The sequence below is a fragment of the Thermobia domestica genome, chromosome 16, assembly GCF_964235325.1.
Source record: "Thermobia domestica chromosome 16, izTheDome1.hap1.1, whole genome shotgun sequence".
In the NCBI taxonomy this organism is placed as follows: domain Eukaryota; kingdom Metazoa; phylum Arthropoda; class Insecta; order Zygentoma; family Lepismatidae; genus Thermobia; species Thermobia domestica.
Genome location: NC_137469.1, coordinates 49416155 through 49430306, shown reverse-complemented (window position 1 = coordinate 49430306; position 14152 = coordinate 49416155).

Below are 14152 nucleotides of genomic sequence, written 5' to 3'. Positions count from 1 at the left end.
ATAAAATCTATTATATTTGGTCTTCCTGTTTTAAAGAGTCTATTATAATCATCATATTTACGAAAATTTTCCCTAAATCCTCCAGTTGGACAAAAATATCTATAGTGTCTCTTTTTGGTATTTTTATTAGATAATTCTTTAACTCAGTTTACCTTTGCTTTTTCTCACGGACATTTTCTACCTAGGTATTATTTCTCGATTTGATCGTTCTGGCATTTCTAACTCAAATATCTTATAGGTTACTTCGCTGACTCTCCCATGCTTTACAAGTTTTAATAATCTGGACACATCCGTAGGCAAATTATGAAGAATTAAATTTATTATTTCATTTTTATTAGGTTTGCTAACCAATTCATAACAGCGATCAAGCAAAATCCATTCAAAATCCGTTCTGTCGTACTTCATAAATTGTAAATTCCTTAAACTCATTCGTTCAAATTGTGATTAGAAAAATTGGAAAATAAAATGGTATATAAAATCATGGAATGTCATTGTTTCAGACTGCCAAGTCTTGTACCGAGTCTGTTCTGGATTAGATTCTTTCTCTAGTTTCCCTGAGAAATTGGTTAACTCACGTGTATCACTCGGACTAAGATTATTATACATTCCGAAAAAGGCTCTATCCTCAACATTAGATTTACAATTATTTGAAAATAAAGAAGTTGGGTCATTAGAAACACATCTAGTGCTTGATTATTAAACATAATGGTATTCTCGTTAAGTCTACTGTTCCTCATGAGCATATAAAAACTCTCATTCGGTTGCCGCACATATTTAAAACAATTGGAAAAATAACTAATAAAAGTAATTAGAGAAATTAGGGCTGTATCTAACTAGCAATTGCCATAGGCACAGAAATAGTAATGAAATCAGCACTATTTTGTGGGAATAAATCTAACTTTGTACTCCTTCTCTGAACTACTAGTTTGGTTTCCAAAACCGAAAATATCACTATTACGCGTTTCCCTCAACGAATTTTTTCGAGCTATATTATCATTACTATTAGATACGCGTCGGTTCGAACTGTAATAACTTTCTCTTTCTGTAATAACGTTCTTTTCTATCATAACTTTCTTCTCCAACTTTCAAATTATTTTTTCCAGGTAATAAGTAAAAAGAAAATGTTAAGCACTATTCATTGAAAAGTGGTTCCAGTATTCGTTTAAGTGTATCAGGATCGAACTGATGGGCACTAACACACATAAGGTACATATAATTTATCGATCACTATTCTTTACTTCGAGGGTTCGAACAAAATGTGTAAAAAACCAGGAATACCATTTTCAACGTTTACTGTACTAGAGTGTTTCTGGGTATTTCTTTGCCATAATCAGCTGCTAAGCGACTACTAGAACGTACTGCATATTAGAATGGCATTTCTTAAATTGTGGCACAAGGGTAGAGCTCTCACATATGGCATGTGCGGTCTTTGTTTCAATTCCATATCTCGCTAAATGAGTGTTATAGTGGTAAAACATTGTATCCTTAGGATTCGCGGGGGTTTTCTCGTTTTCTCCCTTCTTCGTCCAGCATTTTTCATATCCTTGGTATGTAATTATGGGACGTTAATAAAGAAAATCGGACGGAATTTCTTTTGTAATAAATTGAAAACGTTTTGGTCGAGGCTACTGTAGGCACACTTTTTTGTCTGTTTTTTCGGTAATTCGAATCTAGGGTTAGAAACCCTTTGCTTTATATAGTTTGAAAACTTTTTTTTTGTCTAAGGGATGAAAAATCCACGTGTTTGAGTACTGACATGGGACATAAGAGCAGCAGGAAGTGTGAGTACATCAACTCGTGTATGAAGAGTTAAAAAAAGAACAAAAAGTGTCGCCCTTTGCCCCTCGTTTGTGGACGTTGCAAACTGCTCCCACGAGGACAAAAAGGAGATATGACATTATATATATCTTCTCATGTTTCTTTCTCTTGTGTGTTCATGTGTATTATTATTGTCACGCAAACCAAAATGCTTTTTGTCCTGGAATTAGTAACTAGATAACACATAGTATATTCTCTAACTTTTAACCGTGCATTACAAATTTTATTCATATAAGCAAAAACATCTGCAGATATGCTCCTTCGGATTTGTTTATTTATATCCCCAGTAAATTGATTAAAACAATAAAAACATACTTCCTGAAATTGTGTGTGTTCATGTAAGGAAATGTTGGAGAAGATTATGGACCATTTAACATAGCAAGGACCTCTAAGTCCTTTCTGTAAAACACATACCTTAACTTAAAGCGTTTCATTTTAAAAGAACTATTTACTTTTTTGATATTTCAGATCACAGAAAACCATCTCCTGATTTCATGAATCATGATTTATTGAGAGTGTTGTTCTTTTATAAACTGGTCTCGGGTTCAATTCCCGATGAGAGGAGTATTGAACTTATAGTAATGTTCGAAAACCATGTAGATTAGACGCATGGTGGCTCTGTGGTAGAGCGCTCGCCTCTGGTGCAAGGGATCCCTCGATCGATTCCCTACCTCACGAATGTATGGTGAACAACATAGTTTTTTTTTTTTTGAGGCTCTCTGTTTCTTCCTATATCCTCATTCTACCAATTGCTTAACAACGTTTTCATTAGCTTGCAACCTCCTTTAACCTAAAAGGCATATGCGTGGGACGTAAAAGTATAATTTTAATTTAGTTTGGGCGTAGGACCAGGTCTTATACAGCTTCGATAACGAAAATGGACGAAAATGGATAACAAACTTCTTTAAATTAAACATTTTATATACTATTTAATTACTACCTGAAAGAAAGGTATTGTTTTATGCTTTCTTTCAAAAGTTTAATCACTCACTTTGTATCATGCTCCTCTTTCTGGGTACCACTGTTATATAAGAAAGAACAGGGCTGAAATATTTGCTATTTTGCTACGTATTTCCCAATCACATACATTAAAGCAAGGAAATAATAAATGCCAGTATAATTCTCTATTCTCTTAATTAATATGTGGATTTGATAAAAATATATATAAATGAAACGAAATCTTTCAATTTAACGGCCAACGCTGATTCCTTTAAGCTAAGGGAAACGATAATTAAGGCATGTGAATGATAATGGGATAATTGGCCATGGTTTATTACAAATTTACTTAGACGAGGATCAAACCAGGGATCGAGGATCAAACCTATTGTCTTTAACAAATTCTTTATCATCCATCTTCTTTAGCCTAATTGACCTTAATGTACGACGTTAATTTTTTTAAAAAAAAACTTCATTTCATTTTTAATCATGTTGGACCAATAATGCAGATGGTCGTTTCCAGTACTATCTGACAATCGTGCAAATCATTTTTCCATCTTCATACACTTTGTTACGTAGTGTAACAGTGTTGAAAGTCACAAGTATTTTGTGAAGTAATATTGCATCAATAGGACACCTAAAAAAAATCGTACCATATATCGTTGAATATTTCCTCTGCTTCAGAGCGCTTTACGTAGTTTTCACTTGTATTAGAAGTTCTAGCAAATTTAGTTGCGTTCAACAAGTGGTTTGCAACTTTTTAAACATATTTTACAATCAAACTTAGCAGCTTATGTTTATAATATAATTTTTAAACCACATGGACGCGTAATCAAGAAATTGTTGGAAGCAAAAGCAAAATACTTTAGAATCACCTGTAGTTAAATAATATAATGTTTATTAGTAATAATTAACATTTTGGATAAAATTACGAACCATTGAAAGCAAACCTTAGGGTAAATTAAAGTTTAAAATACTTTTTATTTTTTCATCGTTAGATAACAACAATATTTTTCAGAAAATGTTATATTTTTCCAAACTCAAGTCTTATTACACCATGGAGAAAGGAAAACGTCTTAGACCTACAGAAAAAAAATGAAACAAATTGCACGTATAAAACGTCGATCTGAAATTTTTACTATTTTTCCATTTCACAAGTTTCTTCAGAGCAAACGAGTCAAAGGAAATGTTAAGTCAAAGTCTTTGATCAACTCGATGAATCATCCACTTCAACAGAGAATACGGCAGCTGAGATCAACCAAAATTTCATGCGCAGTGTGTCACGAATTGAATGAAGAACCAATTGACGAAGACTGGATTCAGTGCATTAATTGTAAATGATGGTGATATGAGCAGTGTTCGTCTTACGTTGGGGTTTAGGTTTCAAGTATGATAGGTGTTGAGTGCGCCCTCTTAGGGACCGCAAAACGCACTCTTTGGGACACTGGTCCTTAAGAGTACGCATTTGAGTTGTTTTTTTAAACTTTTTAACGTATATCTCCATTTCTACTTCTAGTAGTAAACTTTTCTATTTCTTACAATGTAGCCTAAACTTCAATTAAAATTTTGTAAAATTTATATAATTTTTGCTTCATTACTTTCGTAGCTATTTGAAAATGAATATTAAGTGCGTGCTCTTTGGTAACCTTCCACTATTAAACATTCCAAATTGATCTTTTCCATCTTCAGAAAAGAGTAGGTGAGTCAGGTACTAAAGGACAAATATTACCTTAAATTTTACAGAACTTTCACATGAACTAACGAAAAAATAATATTTTTCGAAAATAGGTAATTTGAAGCTTAGTCGTCGAAAATGGTGTTACACTTGATCTGAATTTTATGCAGGGGTGAAAATGGATCTGAAAAGGTAGGGGGATGCATGATGTCACACCGTCTCCTGTGCCTATCTTTGCCCATTGTAATTTTTTGTTTAAAATTGGGGGGACGCCACGGATATTTTCTGGAAGCGGGGGTACGGCATTACCCAGCGTTACCCCTCACTTTTACCCCTGGTTTTACGTATAACGTATAACTTCGGAACCAAAAATCGGATCACCAAAAGCTCGAACATCGGGCCTAGATCTATCGGCATACTAAGGTAGATCGGGATCGAATAAGTTCATTGGAATTACACTGAGAAAAATACGTTCTCCGGACAGCGGTATATTGTACATATATACGGAATCCTTTTGCTTACTATAGAAATCAGTATGGACCATATGTTATCTATGTGCTACATACGCACTGCTCTTAGATGTTACTTCATGTCGTTGCAGTATGTGTGATATCTAACAGTCTTGCGTATACCACATGCATATACTTGTTACATTCCTCAGCTATATGTCATATACGTCCATTTGTATGTGAAATCCTTATCGCCTATATTGTTTCATACGGAATATGTATATAGATGGAACACTTATACGGAAAGTGTTATAAAACATGCATTTTCAGTTATACGTTTGCTATACGTTTAAGTCCAAAAACTACATGAATTACGCACGTAACCCACCTTTTTAATTACGTCACCTAAATTTTTTCCTCAATGTAGCACAAGATATCATATCATATGGCGGCGCCACTTTCTGATTCATTCCTTAAAGAATAATCAAATGAGCCGAAAGAAAAGTTGACTAAAATTGTAAAAAAAAAAAATGTAAACGAATGACAATAAACAGTTATCTGTGCAACCTTTCTTTCGGCTCAACAATTAACTAATTCGAAGTTAATTGTGTTGTACTGAGGTATATACTGAACATGACTTCCATTCGTGACAAACAATAACACATATGTTCTTTCTGAAGATAAAAGTAATTGTACTAATGGTATATTTGCGATACATTAAACCAACTTCGAAGAAATATTATAGATCAATATGTGTACGTCCATATTACAATAGACTGAAAGCATACTAATGGAAATCAAGCATCTAGATCATATCTATGTATACTGAAAAGAATACTCCACGCATACTGAATGGAAACCTCTTTCGCAAAGTGCATTTAAAAGCAGAACTTTGGAAACACATTAGAGAATGGATTGTATAGATAAAGCCCCAAAGAATTGTTGAATTCTTCAGTATTTCCTATAGCTGACCATAGTACTAAAACGATATTATGACCAACATTTCCAACTTCATTTAGCTCCGGGGGTGGGGTGAACTTACAGGGTGGTTTCAATTCTCATGCATACATAACTCTCCTCATGTTCTTCCATGCTGTTTTAGCCGCGAACACAGTCTCCGAACTCGCGTGTGGTTGGTAGTAGCATTGGGAATTGGAAAATCTGTGGACGTCTTCGTGTACCTATCCTTGTCTGCTGTTCTATATGTTCAGTGTTTTTGCTATCTGGTGTGTTGTCTTTAAAATAACAAAAATACAAATATATATAGAAAAGAAAAAGAAGAAAACGCACCTTTTAGCTTTCATGTAGGCTAGTGGGAATCCATTTTATCGAATGGGCAGTTCCATCCTTTTCCCGTCTGCTGTCAACGGGAAGGGTCTTGCATCTCTATTCGTCTTTTATCCGTCGGCCCCACGCTGATCCTACTACAAGGGCTTACCTATGGGCTAGCCAGGACAGCAGCGTATGTCCTCCTCGCAGGCTCCTCTATGTAGGCTAACTCGGGTGTATAATTTTTTTAAGGTATGACCAGTAGATTTTTTTGGAAAAGTTTAAAATAACAATAACTCAAGTACAATGTGTCGCAGTTTCCATTAATTAACATCACCCCCAAAGGAACTGGAGACCTCTTAGGATATTATATCAGAGATCGTCTGATCCAGATTGCTTCCTAGCAAACGCACGGTGGAAGACTATGTTAAACCTGAGAGTATGTACACGAGCTTATTGATGATTTATCACCGACTTTTATTTGCAAAAATATAAATAAAATTTTCAAATCAGAACATTTTCTTCTTCATATTTTTCGACATCGAAAGCTAGCATAGACGATCAGAGCACTCTTCATTTGACTCAAATTTTCGTTCTGAATGGAAAGTTTTGAATTTCGGGAATATATGTAGTATGACAGGGCTAGACTTGGTGAATAGGCAGTACATGGAAGCAATTTAAATCGTACTTGAAACAAGTTTTGCTCAGCGACACGTCTTTTCTCAGCTCTGAAGTGAGTAAAGCTGGCAATTATGTTGCGCAAAGTTTAATCAAGTGCACTTCATTGTGCAAAATGAAATAAATCCTCTCAAGAGATTATTGTGGTTTCAACCAACTCCGCATTTAAATTTGTCTCTTATCTGTCGTCTGTCGGCAGGAATTATTAAAACTTTTGGGAAAATCCAAATTGAATATGAGAATAAATTATTAATATTGGTAAAATCACCTCTGAAACTATGCTAAATTTCCTGGAAATTCGAGATGTCTGAAACGAAGGGTCGGACCTCCGGGGACCCATTCTCTGTGTACTTCATTAATGATTTTTGGTGTTTCAGTTGATTTCAGAGCTCCAGAACGTAAGGCAACTCCAATGTTTGTTCTGCTTCTCTTTTATTAATTTACCCAAGATTCATAGGAAAGACATCAATTCTACAATGTAGATAAACCCTTTCATGTATTTCCTTCCCTGGTTTCCTTTCAAAAGAAAAGAAAAATAAAGAAGGGGAGAAATGAATCATATCACGAATTCCAATATAAGCAACAGTCAAATAAAGAATTAGTGTCAGAATGATTAAGACCACAAATGTATTTATTCATAGAAACGATACTTTTTTTTTTTTTACCGTTAGCATCTTTTATTAGTATGAGAAATAACTTACTTATCAAATTCCTGTCGTATTGTTGTAAATGCCCCAAGATAAAAAAAAGAAAAGAAAAAATAGATGATTCTGTGGCACTACTAGTAGAATATCACAGGCTTTACAGTTATAACAATATTCAATCGCAAAATGAAATTAAATATATGGGAAATTGCAGTATACCTAGGTAATAAATGAACGAGAAATAACGTTATCAGATGCCTTTTTCAAATGCCACTAAACTCATAGAAACGTATTTATAGAAACGCACACACATATGATCATTAAAGTATATTTCTGTTGACAGCGATCACTTACTTATGTTTTCATTCAACAAGATCCTTGTTTGTTGATACAAATACTAATTCACTCTTTTTGGCTGTTGTTTGTTTTCTTTTCCACTGTAGCAAATGCTAGGATTTAAAATCAATATACACAAGTTAGCAACTACAGTATTTTAATACAAACTTCAGAGTTAAAAAGCGGTTCCGTGCCTAAAGGGGGCGAGCAGGCCTATGGTTCCGGGCACCGAAGTAAGAGGGCGCAAAATTGGGGACAAAAAGGAAAAGAAGACAAGAAAAAAAAGAGAGAAAATACTTGCAATATTTTACATCGACAGCAGTACTTTTCAATCTAATGTTTAATTTCCATGTGTACATATATAAAATGGAATGAAAAAGTGCTCAAAATAAAGGGAAAGCAGGATGTATTTTTGAAAATTTTCTTGGACTTCACGCCAAAATTGGTGGCGGTTGGTTGCTGGTCTGTCAACCCCACTCAGATGTACGAGAGCTCCATTGTATACTCTCGCATGCGGGCGCTGATTTTCCAAGTCACGGCACTGCTAGAAAGACTGAAATTATCTTAGGATGCTGCATCGTTTCCTTTTCGGGTTCCGGGGTTTTTGGGGTATTTTTTAGACTTTCAGTCAAGCAGCTACTACATCGTCACTATTTATCCTAGGATCATGGTTCATACCTCATTCTCTTCAGAATGGAGCTGGCTTTCACATGGTACCACTTGCATGCTCATACCGTATATCAGAAGAGGGAAAAATGATGTCAAAGAAAATTTTCGGGAAAAAAATCACGCTTTGGATCCCTCTGGAACGGCCCTGTGTGAATGTAGAGATCTGAAAAAATCTGGTAAATAGTACTTGGCATACTGAATGTGTGTGCCAAATTTCAAGTTTCTATCTTGAATACTAAGGGCGGGAGAAATTGTATCAAGAATTCCCACAATGCCCCAAATTACCGCAAAACACCATGATCTCAGGTAAAAAAAAATCCTGAGACATCTCTATTTACCCTAGGACTATAATACGCCAATCATTCTCTTCAGAATAGAACTGCCTTTCAGGCAGTACCATTCACATGTCTCCAACATGTATCTAAGGTGGGAAAATCCCGAAAAAAGGATTTTTTGTCTAAATATCCCTTTTTTTATCTTTTAGCAACCCTGGACCCCCCTGTTTAACGCAGAAATCTGAAAAAATCTGTTAAATACTAATTGGTGGACGGAATGATTGTGCATAATTTCAATCTTCTAGGTGCAAAAATAATCCCACAAAAAAATAATACCGAAAATGTCCAATATTCCCCTATACAGAAGTATATTTTGATAAAAATTCCCTGACACATCGCTAACTATCCTAGGGTCATGTTTCGCCCATCATTCTCTTCAGAATAGAACTCCCTTTCAGACGGTACGACTCACGTGTCTCCATCATGTATCTAAGGCGGGAAAATCCCGAAAAAAGTATTTTTTTTTGTCTAGATATACCTGTTTTCAACTTTTAGTCCCTCTGGACCCCCCTGTTTTAACGCCGAGATCTGAAAAAATATGTTAAATACTACTCGGTTGACTGAATGTTTGTGCAAAATGTCAACCTTCTACGTGCAAAAATAAACCCCCCCAAAAATAATGAACATAGGCTTAATAAAAGAAAATATATATTTTAGAATTATGACGTCATCACCTCCTATGTCTCGACGCAGGAAGGTGTGAAACCATACGTAAGGTCTTCTACAATGCCTCTGGACTTAAAAATAATAAAAAAAAAAAGCCCCTGACGAAAAAGCTCAAATAGGAGAGTTATAACGCAATGTACCATGAAACACCCGTATGGTACAAATTGTACCATAGAATCCCCAAAGGGTATGGCGTTTGGTGTCATGATAATTTTTGAATTGATAAGAAAATAAACGAAACTAGATAGTTTAACATCCCTCAGTTTAACATCCGTCAATTACACCCTTTAGGCTACGGGAAATGATGAGTAATTCAAGTGTATGATAATGGAAACGTACATGTGTGAAATGAGAGAGTAGGAGGAGAAGGGAGTGGCATGAGAAAACCCACGGCACAATGTTGTCCAGTACAAGCTTACTTGAACCTGAATCGAACCAGGGACCCCACGCACGAGAGGAAAGTGCTCTACCAATGAGCTACCGTGTCCCACAGCATCGACAAGAAAATAATCCAGTATTTGAGAGTAAAAGAACGTCTCATGAGAAAGATCAATAATTTCATTGTATTCAGCTACACTTATGTTTGATTACACTATAATTTGGATAAAGTTTCATGTTTCATGTTCAACTTACACTCCACTCAATTCTTTAAACTGAACAATAGACAAACCAAATAACGAAAGCGTTTAAAGCGTCAAAATTTTTCTTATCGTCTCAGAGACGGCACCGCGATGAAATCTAAAGTCTCCGATGATGTTGATAAATGAGGTTCACGTCGCCTGTCCTCCCACTGCTACAAATCTCTTCGTCTCAACTTATTTTTCTTCCCATGTTTTTTTCTGAACCAGAACAGTCCGTCAGACTTCGAACAGTAATCAATGATTGAAAAGCGTGACTTCCCACCTCCAGCCTACGAAGCTCATAAATCTATAGACTAACCACCCAGTGACACAGTTTCTCAACTTATCCTTGACATTTTGATACAGTTGAAATATTACTTCTTTTCCTCTTGTTTTTGACGTATGAGGATTACGTCTGTTTGCTTCGTTTCATTTAAATGTATTGCAATTGTATTAGATATGGACAATAAGTTATTTACGTTTCCCTATATTCATATGGGGTAACAAGTATAGCTATTAATGCGTATACGAAATCTTTACAAAGACACTATGTTTATGGCTTTGGTAAGATTTTAAGATCGTCATAGGAAAGATTGGAATGAGTCTATTCATTACACCATACGATAAATCTTGAACGAAAGTAGTTTTTTTTTAAATTCTGTTTAAGTTTATTGCAATTCATAGGAAGAGCGATTATTTGGGCAATGGGCGTTAATAGAGTCAATCCGTTAACGTCTTCAATGGGCAACGGTGACTCACGTTCCTCCGTTACTTCACACGATAATTCTTGAAAACGAGTGATTTTTTAAAACTTCTGTTTAAGTTTATTGCAATAGAAAGGTAGAGCTACTATCTCAACTGGGTCCTTTAATGGAGTCAAACCGTTAACATCTTCATGAGCAACGGTGACTCACATTCCTCCGTTACTACACACGACAACCCATGAAGGAAAGCGACTTTTAATATGCTGTTTAAGATAATTGCAATAGATAAGTAGAGCGATTTTCTCGGCTGAGCTCCTTAAGGAAGTCAATGCCTTAACATCTTCATGGGCAACGGTGACTCACGTTTCACGTCGCCCCGTTACTGCACACAATAACTATTGAAGGAAAGTGACTTTTTTAAAAAAAAATTCTGTTTCGGTTTATTGCAACAGATATATAGAGCGATGATCTCGGCCGAGCTCATTAATGGAGTCAATCCGTTTATACTTTCATGGGCAAAAATGACTCATGGCCCTCCGTTACTACACACAACTCTTGAAGGAGCGATTTTTAAATATACCGCAATAGTTATTGGATTAGATATAGGCGATTATCTCGGCCGGTCTCGTTAATGAAGTGAATCCGTTAACATCTTCATGGGCAACGGCGACTCACGTCCCTCTCTTACTACACATAATAACTCCTGAACGAAAGAGATTTTTTAATATTCTGATTATGTTTATTGCAATTCATAGATAGAGCGATTATCGGGGCAAAGGTCGTTAATGGAGCCAATCTATTTACATCTCATGGGCAACGGCGGTTCACGCCCTTCTGTCACTACAAACGATAACTTTTGAATGATAGAGATTATTTTAAAATTTTCTTTAAGTTTATTGCAATAGATAGAATATTGCAATAGAATATCTTGGCCTAGCTCTTTAATGGAGACGATCCTTTATCATCTTCATGGACAACGGTAACTCACGTCTCACGTCCCTCCGTTACTGCACATGATAATTCTTGAATGAAAGTTATTTTTTAAAATTCTGTTTAAATTTATTGAAATAAACAGTTAGAGCGATTGTCTAGGCTGAGCTCGTGAACGAAGTCAGCCCATTAACATCTTAATGGACAACAGCGATTTACGTCACTCCGTTACTACACATATTATAGCTTTTGAATGAAAGCTATTTTTAAAAATAAATCTGTTTAAGTTTATTGTAAGAAATATATTGGCTGAATTCGTTACAGGAGTCAATCTACTACATACTTCACGCATAACGCTAGATATCTGTATACCTTTTCTCCTTTTGAAATGAAGTGTATAATTGTAGAATATAAGAGGTAACATATCGTTCCGTCAGGTGGCAGCACAAATAATCCACTGGTTGTAATTTACCGGATATAATCGATACTTCTAGACGCAATACTCTTTACTTTGTACATTATAAGAAATATTTCCTCTTTTACAGTTATTTCCATCTGACCAATTTGAGATATCTCTTTTACATTTACATAAGTAGTACGCCCCTTTGGCGTAGGAGACCCGGGTTCGATTCCCAGCGGGAGCTCATGTGGTTCGGATTCCACGTTAATAAGTAGGTCCACGTCTCATATAGCCTCGCTGCTGAACGAGACGTTAAACTCCAAATCATCATCACCATCATCATCATCATCATTTACATAAGTAACAGACAGAAACATTTTAGTAGTAGGTGGAGAAGTGTGAGATACGAAATTGCAATACGCAAGTACCTTGTATTGGCAATGCACGGAAATCGTGGTATACGTTCTTTTTTCCTCGTCACCGTTGCCTTGTATAAACATAATCATCTCCTTCTCCTCTCTTTGTGGTTTAGAGAGAATGAGACCTGCGAGCTGTGGTTTAGAAAGGATTCAGTTAGAAATGACTGTTCTCTTGATTTAGACTAACATTTCCTATGTAATAATTCTTCTATTGCAATTTCCCTTTCGAACTAGAAATCAACAGAATATGTTTCCCAAGAGACTATAAGTACATACATGAAAAAGCACGTCTCAAGTACACACATGAGAAACATGAAAAGACTTGTCTCAAGTACACACATGAGAAACATGAAAATGGTCGTCTCATTTTCGAGAAGGTGATTTAAACGAAACTTTCAGAAGTACCTTGGCCAAGTTCACCTACGTTTTGAAACTAAAACAGTGTTCAAGTGTTATATGAATCATAGTTAAAATTTTTGAATTGATAAAGTAAAATTTATAGTGATAAAGTGTAATGTAGAGGGTTTATCTATATTTCAAAATATGGACCCCTAATTAATAAATGTGGTCCAAATCCTGTTATATCACAAAGTGCTGCTCATGAATCTCTAGTGATGCAAATTAATTCAGATAGCTTTTAGATATAATTAAGGGCAAGAACAGGGACAACTTTTTCTCTATTAACTTAGAATACGAGACAAGAACAGAACCGAGACGGGACGAGGAAGGCTTGTTGAGAATAGAGACGAAACAATGCATATGGAAAATTTACGGGACGAAAGGAGAAAACGTTATTTCTCGTGTCTTTTCGTCGACAAATAGTAAATACGAAAATTACAATTTGTTACTCCTGCAAGAAATTTCCTTGTTTCTTTAGAACTGAAAGTGAAATGAAATTAAATTTTTCAGGTTTTCCTCCGACGTTTATACTCTTTAGGCTATGAACGTAAGATGGTTAAGGTAACTGAATGATGAAATAATTAGTGAAATAAGTAAGTGGGAGGAAACGGGAGTACCCTGAGAAAATCCACGGGCACGATATTGTCCACCACGAACTTCCTTATCTGGTATCCAACCAAGGTCAACACGCACCAGAAGTAAGAAATCTAACACTGAGCTACCGCGCCCTCTATTTACGAATTGAGTTGATTAGTTTTCAAGTTTAAAGTTTTGTTCAGGGACCCGCCACATTGCACCGGACTACCTGGTTATAGTAGAGTGGCCCCAGGTAGATTAGTCGCTGACGCTCTCTCACCTTTGGTGTGAGGCGTCTCGTGCTCGATTCCTGGGGGAAACGCCATGTCGAAAAAACGTAACAGCCTTTTTAAGGCCAGCCCACTTAAAAGTGAGTTTTTTTTTTCTTGAATTTTCCCCATGCACACTAGGCAAATGCCGAGATAATACAAGTTCCAGGCTGCTTCTTCCATTTCCTTTTCCGTATATTGTGTGCTCCGAGGTACGCAATCCCTTATACGTGTCGGACTTAAGGCTATAGATGCCATGAAATATATAAATAAATGAAGAGGTTATAGTATAACCTAATCAATAAAATTCGTATTTTTTTTATCCTAGTCTCAAGTTCGGCCTCTTGGGATTGAACACGA